The sequence below is a fragment of the Lycium ferocissimum genome, chromosome 9 (genome assembly GCF_029784015.1).
Source record: "Lycium ferocissimum isolate CSIRO_LF1 chromosome 9, AGI_CSIRO_Lferr_CH_V1, whole genome shotgun sequence".
Classification (NCBI taxonomy): domain Eukaryota; kingdom Viridiplantae; phylum Streptophyta; class Magnoliopsida; order Solanales; family Solanaceae; genus Lycium; species Lycium ferocissimum.
Window position 1 is genome coordinate 70,131,642 of NC_081350.1, and position 12,602 is coordinate 70,144,243.

The 12,602-nt window shown below is 39.2% G+C and overlaps 1 non-coding gene across 1 annotated transcript; it reads left to right on the forward strand.

Moving 5' to 3' along the window:
- The first annotated feature begins 1,968 nt into the window (after positions 1 to 1,968).
- LOC132032233 (small nucleolar RNA R71) lies at positions 1,969 to 2,072 on the forward strand. The gene has a single exon (XR_009408380.1). It is a non-coding gene; the product is annotated as a small nucleolar RNA R71 (small nucleolar RNA).
- The last annotated feature ends 10,530 nt before the right edge of the window (positions 2,073 to 12,602 follow it).

The following is a 12,602-nucleotide window of genomic DNA, read 5'->3' on the forward strand; positions in this document are numbered from 1 at the left end:
TCAAGATCAAGGTAGAGCTTCTTTGGTTGGTAAGAATAGGAACCCAACCCCACAAAAGAAGTCACTGTCCCCACATAACCTTCCATATCATCAGCATCAAAGTTCACAAGAATGGCTGCTAGAGCCTCATCCAAGCACTCTTCCTCCATTTTAAATTCAACAACTTCATCCACTAAATCAATAGAATCAATAACCGAAATGCTTTTGTATGCGCTCGGTAACATCATCTCCTTACTTGCTTAGAAAGTAACTTCCTCATCGTTAACTCGGAATTTAATTTCATATTTTTCAGAATCTATAAAATCCCTTCCAGTAGCAAGGAAAGGTCTCCCTAAGATAATAGGAATATCCCTATCAACAGCACATTCAAGGATTACAAAATTAGCAGGTAACAAGAACTCACCAACCCCAACAAGCACATCATACACAACTCCAACTGGCCTTTTAATAGATCTATCAGCCATCTGCAATCGCATGGTGATAGGTCTAGGCACTTCCAAACCCGATTGCTTATAGATAGCAAAAGGCATGAGATTTATGCTAGCCCCGTTATCACATAAAGCGTGAGCAATATCATGCTGACCAACAGAACATGGAATAGTAAAGGCCCCTAGATCCTCCTTCTTCTGAACATTGGTGTTGGATATAATAGAACTAACACACGGTGAGTCACACTCACAGTGTCATGCTTCAGAGACCTCTTCTTTGTCAGCAAATCTTTCAAATACTTTGCAAATTCGATCTCTTTTGACAAAGATCCACAAAAGGGATGTTCATGGAAAGCCGTTCCAACGATCATGAACCCCCGACATTTAGCATCTTCGGTCTTCTTTGCCAATGCTGAAGAAAGGGAGGTGTGGCTTTAAATAATTGAGTCAAAGGAAAAAAAATCCCCTTTAATCGTGGACTTGCTAGTGTATTTACTATCCTCCTGCTTTTTAGAACTGTCTGGAACATCATTAACCTGCTTAATAATAGGAACTTCTGTCTGGACCTCATCAACAATTATTGGCACATCAGATTGTGCCTCTTCTTCTTTAGCAACTGGGTCAAGATTTATCACCTTCTTTTCAGCACTTTGGAGTATTTACCACTCCGAGTACTAATAGTATAGACACGGTCTACACCACCTCCCCCATTTTTTGAATTCGGAATAGTGTCACTAGGAAGTCCTCCCTTCTATAGAGGGTATTGTTCCTGCAGGAAATATCTCGTATTCGCGCTGTACCGAGAAGCCTCGAATGGAAGCCATGTGAGCATTGTTTTTGTCGACCCTTTTAATGTTCTATCTCTGTTTGTCTTGGTTGGCTACAAGCACCTGCCGCGCTCTCCAACTTTGAACTCCACTTGTTCGGTCGGCGATCTTCTTGCAGGGAATAGGGGATTGGAACTCCTATTTCCAAAGTTATTGTTATTGTTGTAGTTTACCTGGTTCGAGCCACTATAGTTGTTGTTATTGTAATTACCTTGTCCCTGTTGAGGTCTCTATCGATTCTGAGTCTAATTTTGATAGCCTCCTTGATAATTTTGCCTTTTGTAACCCTTTTAGAGTTATTAACATAGTTAGCATCCTCATACTGCATAGGAGGCCCCTCTTGATATGGACTCTCTTGAACTTGGTACATTCTCTTGGGCATTCCCGGAACTTCTTCAACAATATTAACCTTCTTCGCTTCCTTTTCATCAAGTCTCTTGGTCAGCAAAGAAATATTGGTTGCTATCTGAGCTAGCGTTTGCTGAGTTTCTTCGTTCTCTTTCACAATGTTATGGATCATTGGAGCTCCATAGGCTACACTGTCAGTACCACCTGAATGCCATGCTTGATTGTGAGTAGTAAGCTTATCAAGCAACTGAGTGATTCGGGCATAAGTCTTGCCTATAAAACACTCACCAGCTGCATTGTTTGCGACTTCTTATGTCAATGGATCTAGCCCTCTATAGAACATCTCCATCAAAATATTTTTCAGAAAATCATGATTAGAAGACTTCTGCAAATATTCCTTGAATCTCTCCCAAGCTTCAAATAATTATTCCCCGAAGTTATTTGAAATCATATATCTTGTTATGAATCTCAGCTTTCTTGGTTGGAGTAAACCACTTCTTAAGAAAAACAGCAACAAGCTCTACCCACATATGAATAGTGTTGTGGGGCAGCTTCTCAAACCAAACTCTTTCTTCACCGCTAAAAAAGTATTTGAAAACTCTTAGCCGAATAGCATCATCTGGAACAACATTCTGCAATTTTTTGGCACACACACCCACGAAGTTCTTTAAATGTTGGTGAGGGTCATCATTGGTAGAGATCCGAAAATATCACTCAAGTTTGAGCAGTTGGTAGATAGTGGAGTCAATCTTGCAATTTGCGATTAATCTTTGATGGAACAATAGTAGAGGCCCTCTTCTAACATATCCGCAAAAACATTCTCAACTTTCACTTCCCTTGGTAGGTCATGCACTAGTACACCCCTGCCACCAGCAACTCCACGTCCTCCTCGTCCAGCCATGATCACCTGGTTCACAGTAAGCAACAAATAAGGTGTGATGGAATAGTAAAAGACCTTAAGTAAAGCACAAACTCATTAGTAATTTCAAAACCGTATTCCCCATGAACGGCACCTAAATTTGATACGCTCAAATTACACCTATTAAATGATGAAAATCGTACGATATCAAATATAGTAACCCAAATAGGTTGGGGTCGAATTCCACAGGTAATATGGTGTGAAAAGATTACTAAAGTCGTATAGTACTTTCTTCCGGTCTAGTTTCGTAGTCCATTGAGTTTGTAGAAGAATGGTTGTTTGTGACTAATTGCAAACTAATTGCTTTGGATTGTAATATATGGTAAAAGAAACCAAGGTTGTGCCCCCTTTTAGATAAAGTGTATGCTATGGTGATTGATCATGATATACTTCTAATAGATCATTATAAGAATGCACTTAACCTTTAATGGAATCCCTAATGTTTCCCAACTGTTAAAGATTATTTCTCTTTATGGTTTTCCCAAATATCAAAGAGTGTATATGACGAACGGTTAATTCGTGACAAGTAAATTCCTCTTATTCCTAATTGAATTTATTAAACAAAGGTTAAAGCCTTGAGTTCTTGCTATTTATTCCAACCAAACCCTACTCACTTTCCCAAGTTAAGCAATGTTTATAGCTGGCTTTAATCAATGTTTGCAACCATCAATTATGAATGAAGAAAGAAGAATAAATAAACCCTAACAATAATTATGCATATATCAATCCCAATTCCCAATCACAAAACACCCATCCTAGGGTTCACAACTGTTACAGGCTGTGCATCCACCAAACAGTATGTGGAGGGACCAGGTTGTGTACCAGTTCCCTTATGTAGTGCAATACGAGAATCAACACAAGATTTTTTTATACGTTAAAAACTCCTTGCTCGAGGATTAAAAACCACGACCTACCCCCGTAAGATTTCAACTCCACTAACCGAGCAACTCAGGTTACAACTCTATTGCAAGCTAGAAGTTAACTCCTATAACCCCTCACTCTTAAAATAACGCTCATGCAACCCTCACACTTGACTACCCCTAGCCAAGCACACTAATACATCTAGACTCACTCCATCCTAGTGTACCACTCAAAGGTACCCTTTGAGAATTCACCACAGTGACTAACTCTAGCCATACACTAATACAACTAACCTAACTCTAGCCTAGTGTACCAGTCAAGAGCTTGTGGAAGCAGTCTTGAGAATTTAGAACACCTACAAATAGCTTCTTTTTATAGAAGAGTAGGTTTACAGTTTAAGCATAAAAGAACAAAGACCCAACATCCTAAGGACCTAAAACATCTTCAGTTCTGGATCTAGTCCTTCAGGTTGTTGTGGCTCTGTTCTTGAGGAACACCTTGAAAGGTGGAGACTTGCACTTTGGATGGAGCAATTTTCGGATTGTGCAAGAATCCTTCTTCAGTTGAGCATGGTGTTGTATATGTAGAGGGAAGAGGGTGAGAAGGTGACAGCCCATACTAGTCCTCTATTGTCAGATATTCGCTATACTTTGTTGTACTACTACGGTGTCGGGGCAGCTTTACAGCTTGTAGAGTTGACTTTTCTTTAACGCTCCAGGGAACTCGGTCCTCATCCGGAGGAACCCGGTCCCTCATCCGTTCAAGGAACGAGGCTGCAACAACTCTCGTCGCCGTCTACACCGCCGCAATGTTAGTAGCTTTTCAGTTGTTCAGTTGACTAAGCAATAAATTGGCCGGGGACCCTCGATCCCATTTGGTCCTCCGAGGGACGTGCTCGTCCTTCATATATAAACATATCCCGCTGTGAACCCGATCTCATACGGGTCCCTTCCGAACACGTATCTGGTCCTTCATATATGAACATATCCTGCAGCTTGTGTAGTGACTAATTACATCTGATTCTTCCAGGAGCATGTCAACATAGCAGTACATGAGATAATGTAAGAGAAGTCCAAATGCAACAAGTGAACCTTATCATATCTGGTTTCTTAAGGTTTGTCAAATCATTAAAACATAAGGTATCATAAGTTATCATTTTCTCCATTTTTGATGATGACAAAGAAACATAATTTGTATTCCCCCTGAGGACTAGATTTATCCCTTGTTCCCCTTTTTCTCACTTATTCCCCCTGAAGCGCAACACATGGTTGCATTCTGGTTCCTTGAGTAAAGTTTGTCAAATCATCAAAACATAAAGTGTCATAGCTCATCAGTTTCCTCCTTTTTGATGATGACAAACATATAATTTTATTCCCCCTCAGTGAGAACCAGATTCTCCACTTATTCCCCCTGAGAACCAGACCACTCTTCTAATCACGGACATAACGAGAGACACAGTTACCCTCACTTATCCCGACTGCTGCACTTCTTCCCCTTTCACCTTTCCTTCTATCAATTATTCCCTTGAGTTAGAAGTACGGAGAGAACAAATTGAAGACCGGGTCTTTCACTGGCTCTTTACAGTTTGACAATCATCAAAACATGGAGTGTGTCATATTATATCCTATCAATCATTTCCCCATTTTTTATGATGACAAACTTAGAGACGTTGTTTACATATCTCTCTTCCACATTTCTTCCCTTTCCACATTCTTCTTCTTTCCCCTTTATTGTCTTTCCCCTTTTGGCATCATTGAAAAGTAAGTATGGTCACACAAGCAAAAAGAAGTTCAGCAATATTAACTCATAGCCACTTGGGCAACGCAACATAAGAAATAATCAAATAACAACCAAGTCAAATAATATTGCATAAATCAGAGAAAATCCCGATGTTATTTTAGCCGAACAAAATGTAGTTTTGCCAACAATACAGAATGTGATGGTTAAACTACTATAAGCGCCATAGTCATTAAAAAGGGGTCAACAAGGATAGGATATTCATGAAGGTTTTGAAGCAGGGCGTTATATTTGATAAGAGATAAGAGGAAAAGAAATGGATTCCTGTAGCCATGATCGGTCAATGGATCGCCGAGGAGCTTGTCGATCCTCTCATTTACTGACTTGGACCAGGTGCACATTCGCTCCTCCACTTGTGCCTTCAGTTTTGCATTCTCTGCTTTCAGCGACTCAAAGGCACCAGGTTCCTTACCTCCCATCACACACTTTTGAATGTTAATATGTCGAGTCTATTATCAAGTGTTTGGCTTAGCTTAGGAAGCGATAATTCCTTACTTGTTTAAATCGCCTAGTATTTTTTTTCCCCGTGGATCGACCTCGACTCATAGTTGGGTAAATTATATTGTGACGACCGTGTACACTTTCTCTTTGAGGAGTGGATTTGGACGTTATCAATCGCTTTGTATGATTGTTTGTTTCTCAATGATGTACGAGAGGATATACCCGTATATACAAAGTAACCCAAATTCTATACACCTGTAAGAGTATAAAAGCTAGTATATTTAGTATATATGATGTATATCACTCCTATAAACGTGTTCGTATTAATTGATGTTGTACTAGTTTGGGGTTTAGGGCAGCTTTCTTTAACCGTTGGGTCTCCTCTTATATACTAAGTATGATTCATAGTTGGCCCAGCTTTGTTTGTTTCTGTTAAGTGATACTATTTGGGCTTGAAATTCTTCTTCATTATTATTTGACTTAGGGTTGACTGTCTCCTCAAAGTGTTACACTCTCAATTTTGTTATACATTCGACTGATTGTCTACTATGTGTGTGGACAAGTATAGCTAGTTTCTTATTGTAAGCCTTGTATACAAATACCGAACACTCCCTCTCCTATATACCATAGGCTTAACACATAAATGGAGATGCCAAATAGCACTTAAGGATTGAGCTTAAGCCTTCCCTGGTGTCTGCCATGCCTGGGGTTCCTGGAAACCCCTTGGATCTTGTGCGACATCAGGAACAAGAGGGTGAAAGCTTTCCCTTTTGGGCTGCTTTTAGTGTCTCCATAGGTGTGTATATCAATGGTATATTGGCTGATGGGTGTGTACACCTATTTGTGTGATTTTGGTCTATTTTGTTCAAGGAAATGACCTTATGGGGCAGTTCAATATTTCAGTTTTTTTTGGGTCTATTTTCTATGCTATCTTAGTGGGCTTTAAGTTCTAGGCTCGTATTTATCTGCACTTTGGGCTGTTTCTTTGTTATTTTTAGTCTGTGTGGGTTGTTTAGTCAAGTTTCTATTTCATCAAAACATAGTATTTTTAGAACTACATGACTTATATGTATTTATTACACAAGTTTTCTTTTTAGTTTCAATTTTAGAATGCTTCCTAATCCATATTTTCCCTTTTCCCTTGTTTGCATGAAACAACCTTGTTTGGGTATGCGTTGCATGAAACCCGTCGGGGCCGAGGCCCAACCACCTTCTTCTATCGAGTTCAAATGGGAGAGAAATAGAAGCAAATATGTCAAGTGCCTGTAAACAACGGGTGAAAACGGCATCACGGGTTCGTAGGACCATTAGTTTTTAATGACTTATTTTCTTCTCTCTATTTTATGTATACTTGGCATGTATATATGTTGTATATGTACTAAACGCGCAAATAATGAAACCCTCATGCATAGAATTTAGGAAACACTTAGTATTTAGGGAAGTCGCTCAAAATATTTTCAAAACTTGGTTAATTCTAAAATTGCATGACAAAATGGTACTCAATCTGATTTTGCTAAGGTTTGAAAAATTAACTCAATGTTTTCGGGTGAGTTAAATGGTTTTTCAAATGGCCAGGTAGTAAACTTTGGGCTTTTTTTTGGCGAAATATGGAGATGGTCTATTTGAAAGAGATGAAGATAGTTTTGAGCTCTAAGCCCATCAAATTTATTTGTTTTGTTGGACGTGGACATGATTTCGAGTTAAAAGATTTAAAAAAAAACGATTTGGAAACAGTTTGAGAGAATTATTTTATTTTTTTTTTAATTTGGACCAACATTTTGAGACTAAAAAGACCAAGGATTTAGCAAAACGATTATGTGGTTGGACTTAAAGGAATTTTCAGAATAAGGAAAATGAGGTTGTTGGGCCAAGAGCCCAAAATCTATTTTTGCGGACCGAAATAAGGAGAAATATGTTGGACCAAGGTTAAAGTATGATGGACTTTGGACTTGGAATATGGTTTGACCTTATGGGCTTCAAGAAAATGAATGATAAAACTTGGACTAAATAAGATCTTCCCTTATATATATATATATATATATATATATATATATATATAGGAGAATACTCCATACTTCCTTATATAAAATAAAAACCCGTAAGAACGAAACTCATTTTATTAGGACTAGAATAGTAGCGACTCTATTAGGGAGAAATCCCGGATGTGTCCTAGTTCGGCAATAAAGTGAGTTGAATACTTGCGTGGATTTTCAAACCCAAAAAACCCCTTTTATAAGGGGACTTTTTGCTGAATTTTTTTAATGTTATGATATGAACAAGAATGACATTTTGCGGAAAGTTAAACACTTTTAAACAAATAAATACAGTTAAATTACACATTGAAGCTCGTAGGTCAACCGTATTCTACGGATCTTTAATACTAGGGTGCGTAAAACCTTCCCTAGGAGATCACTTAACTTTACCTCGAACATTGGTCTAAAAGGTTTTTTACTTACTTTGAAAAAAATCTTTACAATCTTGCCTTAGTTTTCCGTAATAAATTAGGTGGCGACTCTAAAAATACTAAAATTCAATTAGAGCACCAACAACCCCGTAGTAACTTTTATGCCTTACCCGCATAAAAGCGAACTGTAACACCGCCATTATGCAGCATCCTTGCAAGAAGTTGCTTTAACATACGAGGAGGGCTCCAAATCCTTAATCTCTTCTTCATACGAACACATATGCAATTAGTTTTGCTTGATCTATAAGGCGTTCCGGCCTTCATATCCGCTCTTCTCCCTTTCCTTCGCAATTGTGTATGGTTCATTGACAAGAAGTTCTTCAAGATCTGCATCTTTTGACTCATCTTTAACCTGAGTCTCTTGATCTTTTTCCTTGGTAAGATCCACCAGAAGCTCTACCTGCTCGTTGTTCTCGTTTCCTGAAAACTCCATGGAAACTTTACGGGGATCAAGTATAGAGGATTCATCAAAGGTAACATCTCTACTAACTATAAATTTGAGTAAAGACAAACACCAAAGTTTGTACCGTTTTACTCCATCCGCATACCCTACGAATACGACCTTCTTAGCCCTCGTTCAAGCTTTCCCTCATTAACATAATAATAAGTTAGACACCCAAATACTCGTAAGTACGAACAGTTGTAGGGTTGGACTCCGACCATACCTCATTTAGAGTCTTAAAGTCAATCGCCGATGCTAGAGATCGATTGACAATATAAGCAGCAGTATGAACTGCTTCAGCCCAAAATACTTAGGACATATTGTCTTGTAGGAGCATACAACTAGCCTTTTCAAGACGAGTTATGTTCATCCTCTCGGCAACTCCATTCTGATGTGGGGTGTTCCTGACAATCCTATGTCTTGAGATTCTATGAACCTTGTAGAAATCATTAAACTCTTCACTGCAAAACTCCAAGCTATTGTTTCACAGGCGAAGATACTTGATTTTCCGCACCATTTGATTCTCAACCAAAATCTTAAACTCTTTAAATGCTTCAAAAGCATCACTTTTCTCCTTCAAAAAACGCACCCAGACCTTTCGTGAGAAATCATCAATAAAAGTGAGAAGATATGTCACGCCCCGAACCATGGCCTGGACGTAACACGGCACTCGGTGCTTTACTGTATGTGATCGAGCGAACCACATGGCTTGCTGAATCATCATGAGGTATACATGAGTGGAATATGACATAAACATGATGAGCCTAAAAATGGGATATCATAAATATCAAATAAAATACTTGTTTTAAGAAAACATGAATATGGATTGTCATAGATAACGAGCTAAAGACGGCTATACGACTCTAAACATCCGACATAACATAACTATCTAGTCTATGAAATTCTAACATGAGTCCGAACCGCTAAACGTAATCGTCAGACAAGGCCCCAAAAGATACCTTAAATGCATAACTAACATAAAGTAAATAATGACTAAACCCCAAAGAAGACGGGGCTCACCAAAAGCCGATACGCGGGGTGTCCTACAGTATCCGTCGTCCCCGTATCTCTGCCGCATCGTGTGACGGTGCCGCTGTGCAATAAAAAGAAGACGTCAAAGACATTGAATGTACTGGTATGTAAAGCAACTAAATAAAATAAACATGGCACATGAAATAACATGATGAGAGCTGAAACTGAAACTGAAACCTCGTTCACGAATACGTGTATCTCGATATGGACATAAATACATATATAATACGGGTAAAATATTTTAAGTTGGGGAGAGCATTAATATAACCGGCATGTAACCACCACGTTAACACGTGGCGTCCGGTCCCGCCCCGACCGCTGCCGTCCCATACCTTGCCGAGGTACAAGCGCGTGAACATGACATGAACGGATCCAAATCCCTCAACGGGGAAAATACGAAGGAATCGTCCCATCAAGTGCAGCGATCCTTATCCTACGTTGGCACGTAGTTTCGGTAGAAACTTTCGTAACTGCAAGTAACTCCCAAAAACACGAACATGATATAGTTGTCTAAGAAGCCCAGCGAATTTCATAAAACATGACTTGTATTAAACACGAGTATCTTGTATCATAGCATGGATATAATAATATAATATAATTGCATGAAAACTTGCATATGTAGGATATTCATGAAAATAAGCATTACATTTAATAAGTTGCATGTAGGAACCCATGGAATGCAAAGTATGGGTTTTCATGGATTACGGACAGATTTTCAATAACCAAAAGGGACTATTAAGAATACAATAATAGTATATCATGGTACATGTACTTAGGTTTATCATGAACATGGCTAAAACCCTAGTTTTGGTGTAACTTGTATGATCATGGAATAACGTGACGTGGGGAAGAACAAAGATGTTCCCACACGTGGATAGAAACTCTACATACCTGGTAATGCTTCAAAACTTGAATTAAAGGCTTGAACTTTGAAGAAGATTTCCAAAATCTTGAATCTTGAATCCGAGACGGGTTTTCTTGAAAACCCTAGGTTAGGAATGATGATTCCTTATTTAGATTACAAGGATATATATTAGAATTGACTTGGAATGATTAGAATAGGCTTACTCGGGTGTTCTTTGATGACGGGAGAGGGTAGGAGGTCGTTCGCAGCTTCAAGGAATGAAAAATAATGCTTTGACCGATATGGAAGAATATATACCGTTTCCGGAACATTAAATTTTACACCTAACAAAATACGGCCGTATTTTGAAAACGAGCCGTATTTCCGTCCGTATTTTGTTTGACCGGCCGCAACTCTTTCGCAAAATGGCCATAACTCTTTGCACAGTATGTCCGTTTGACCCCCATAATATACCATCGGAAAGGTATTTCAAAGCTCTACAACTTTCATAAGGAAGTTTTCCCCAAATTTCCAGAATCACAATTGTTAAATACAACTCGTATTTCAAAATACGATCCGTCTTTAACAATGTATATCCCTCAAGCCAAATTCCTGCACGTTCGTTGATCTTGATGCCAACTTACGATTTGAAATGTCGGTCGTATACCGAAATACGGTACCGTGTTCTAGTATGAAACCCCCCACCGACAACTGAAGAGAAAATTCGAATTCCCACATTCTTTATCTGGTTTTCTAAGTATAGAATCATGGTCAAAGCTTAAGTTAAAGGTACAGGGTGTTACAAGATACCTCTTTCCGCCCTTCGATAGAAGTTTAGAGGGATTCCATAAATCTGAATGGATGTAGTCTAGCACCCCACCCATTCCCGTGCTCTCGCGCGTCGAAACCGACCTTCTTCTCGCTTCCCAGAATGCAAGGTTTATAAAATTCAAGTGTACCGATCCTCTCACCTTTAAAAAGGCTACTTTCGTTGCTCAAGATCTCCGCCTACGTGCGCTCATATGACCCAATCTCACGTACATAATCTTGCCTTGTTATCATTAGATAACTACATCGTACGTATTTACGCAGCCAACAATGGTGCTTCTTGCCAACGTGTAAAGGCTATACTCCAAAGTGTTGCCTAAGAGTGACTAAAGAACCTTTAGTCACCTTCATAGTTCCTCCTTCGTCATATACTTGTAGCCTTGTTCATCCAGTACCCAAGGAGATCAAATTTCTTCGTATCAAGAACATAACGGACTTGTAATAGCTGTCCTCACGCTCCATCATGGCAAAAAGGAACCCGAACCGAGCCAATGCCAACTATTGCACAAGTTGCATTATTGTCCATTACTACTGTTCCCTCCACTTTTCTCATAGCTGTTAAACCAAATTCTTCAAGAGGTCATATGCAGGCTACAAATAGAAATCTAACACCCATTTGTTTCAATAACTTCCATTTATTGCACGATGTATTAAGTACATAATCGTTATCATAATCATGTAACTGTTCAACTATGGATGCACTCACCTTTTCCTTGGACTTTGACGTTGGACAATTTCGTTCAAAGTGCCCTTCTTGCTGCGGCCCCAACAATCTGCATTCTTCTTGTTCACACGAGACTTTGATCTGTGCTTTGATTTACTCCTTCCTTGTTGGCTAGTTCGGCCTCTCTCAAAGGGCCCACTTGCCTGATCATCTCTGCCTCCTTCAAAATGCCTCCCCACATCACTAGAATTAAGTGCTTACCGCACTTGCTCAATGTTTATATGCTCCTCGCTATAAATAATTGAATTCTCGATATCACGATATCCTGAAGTTAATGAAATAGCAAAGCACATGCAAGTGTCTCCTCGTCCTTTTTAATTCCTGCAATCTGTAAGTCCATGACAAGTTTATTGAACGCGTCTAAATGATCTTGTAACGAAGTACCCGACCCCATCTTAAATGTGAAGACGCCATTGTAACAACATCCTTTATCACCGATCGTCCCGGTAAAGCTCTAGCTTGTCCCATAATCGCTTGGCCGGCTCTCTTCGGTACTTGTACTACTTCTACAAAGCACATTAGGTGCAACGGACATTGGATTACACTTAATGCATCCCCTTCAATCTTCTCGAATGGAAGCCGATGCCATCGATACTTTCCGTCAATAGCACGGATCGAACCTTCCCTCTCATAAGAATCAATCGTCA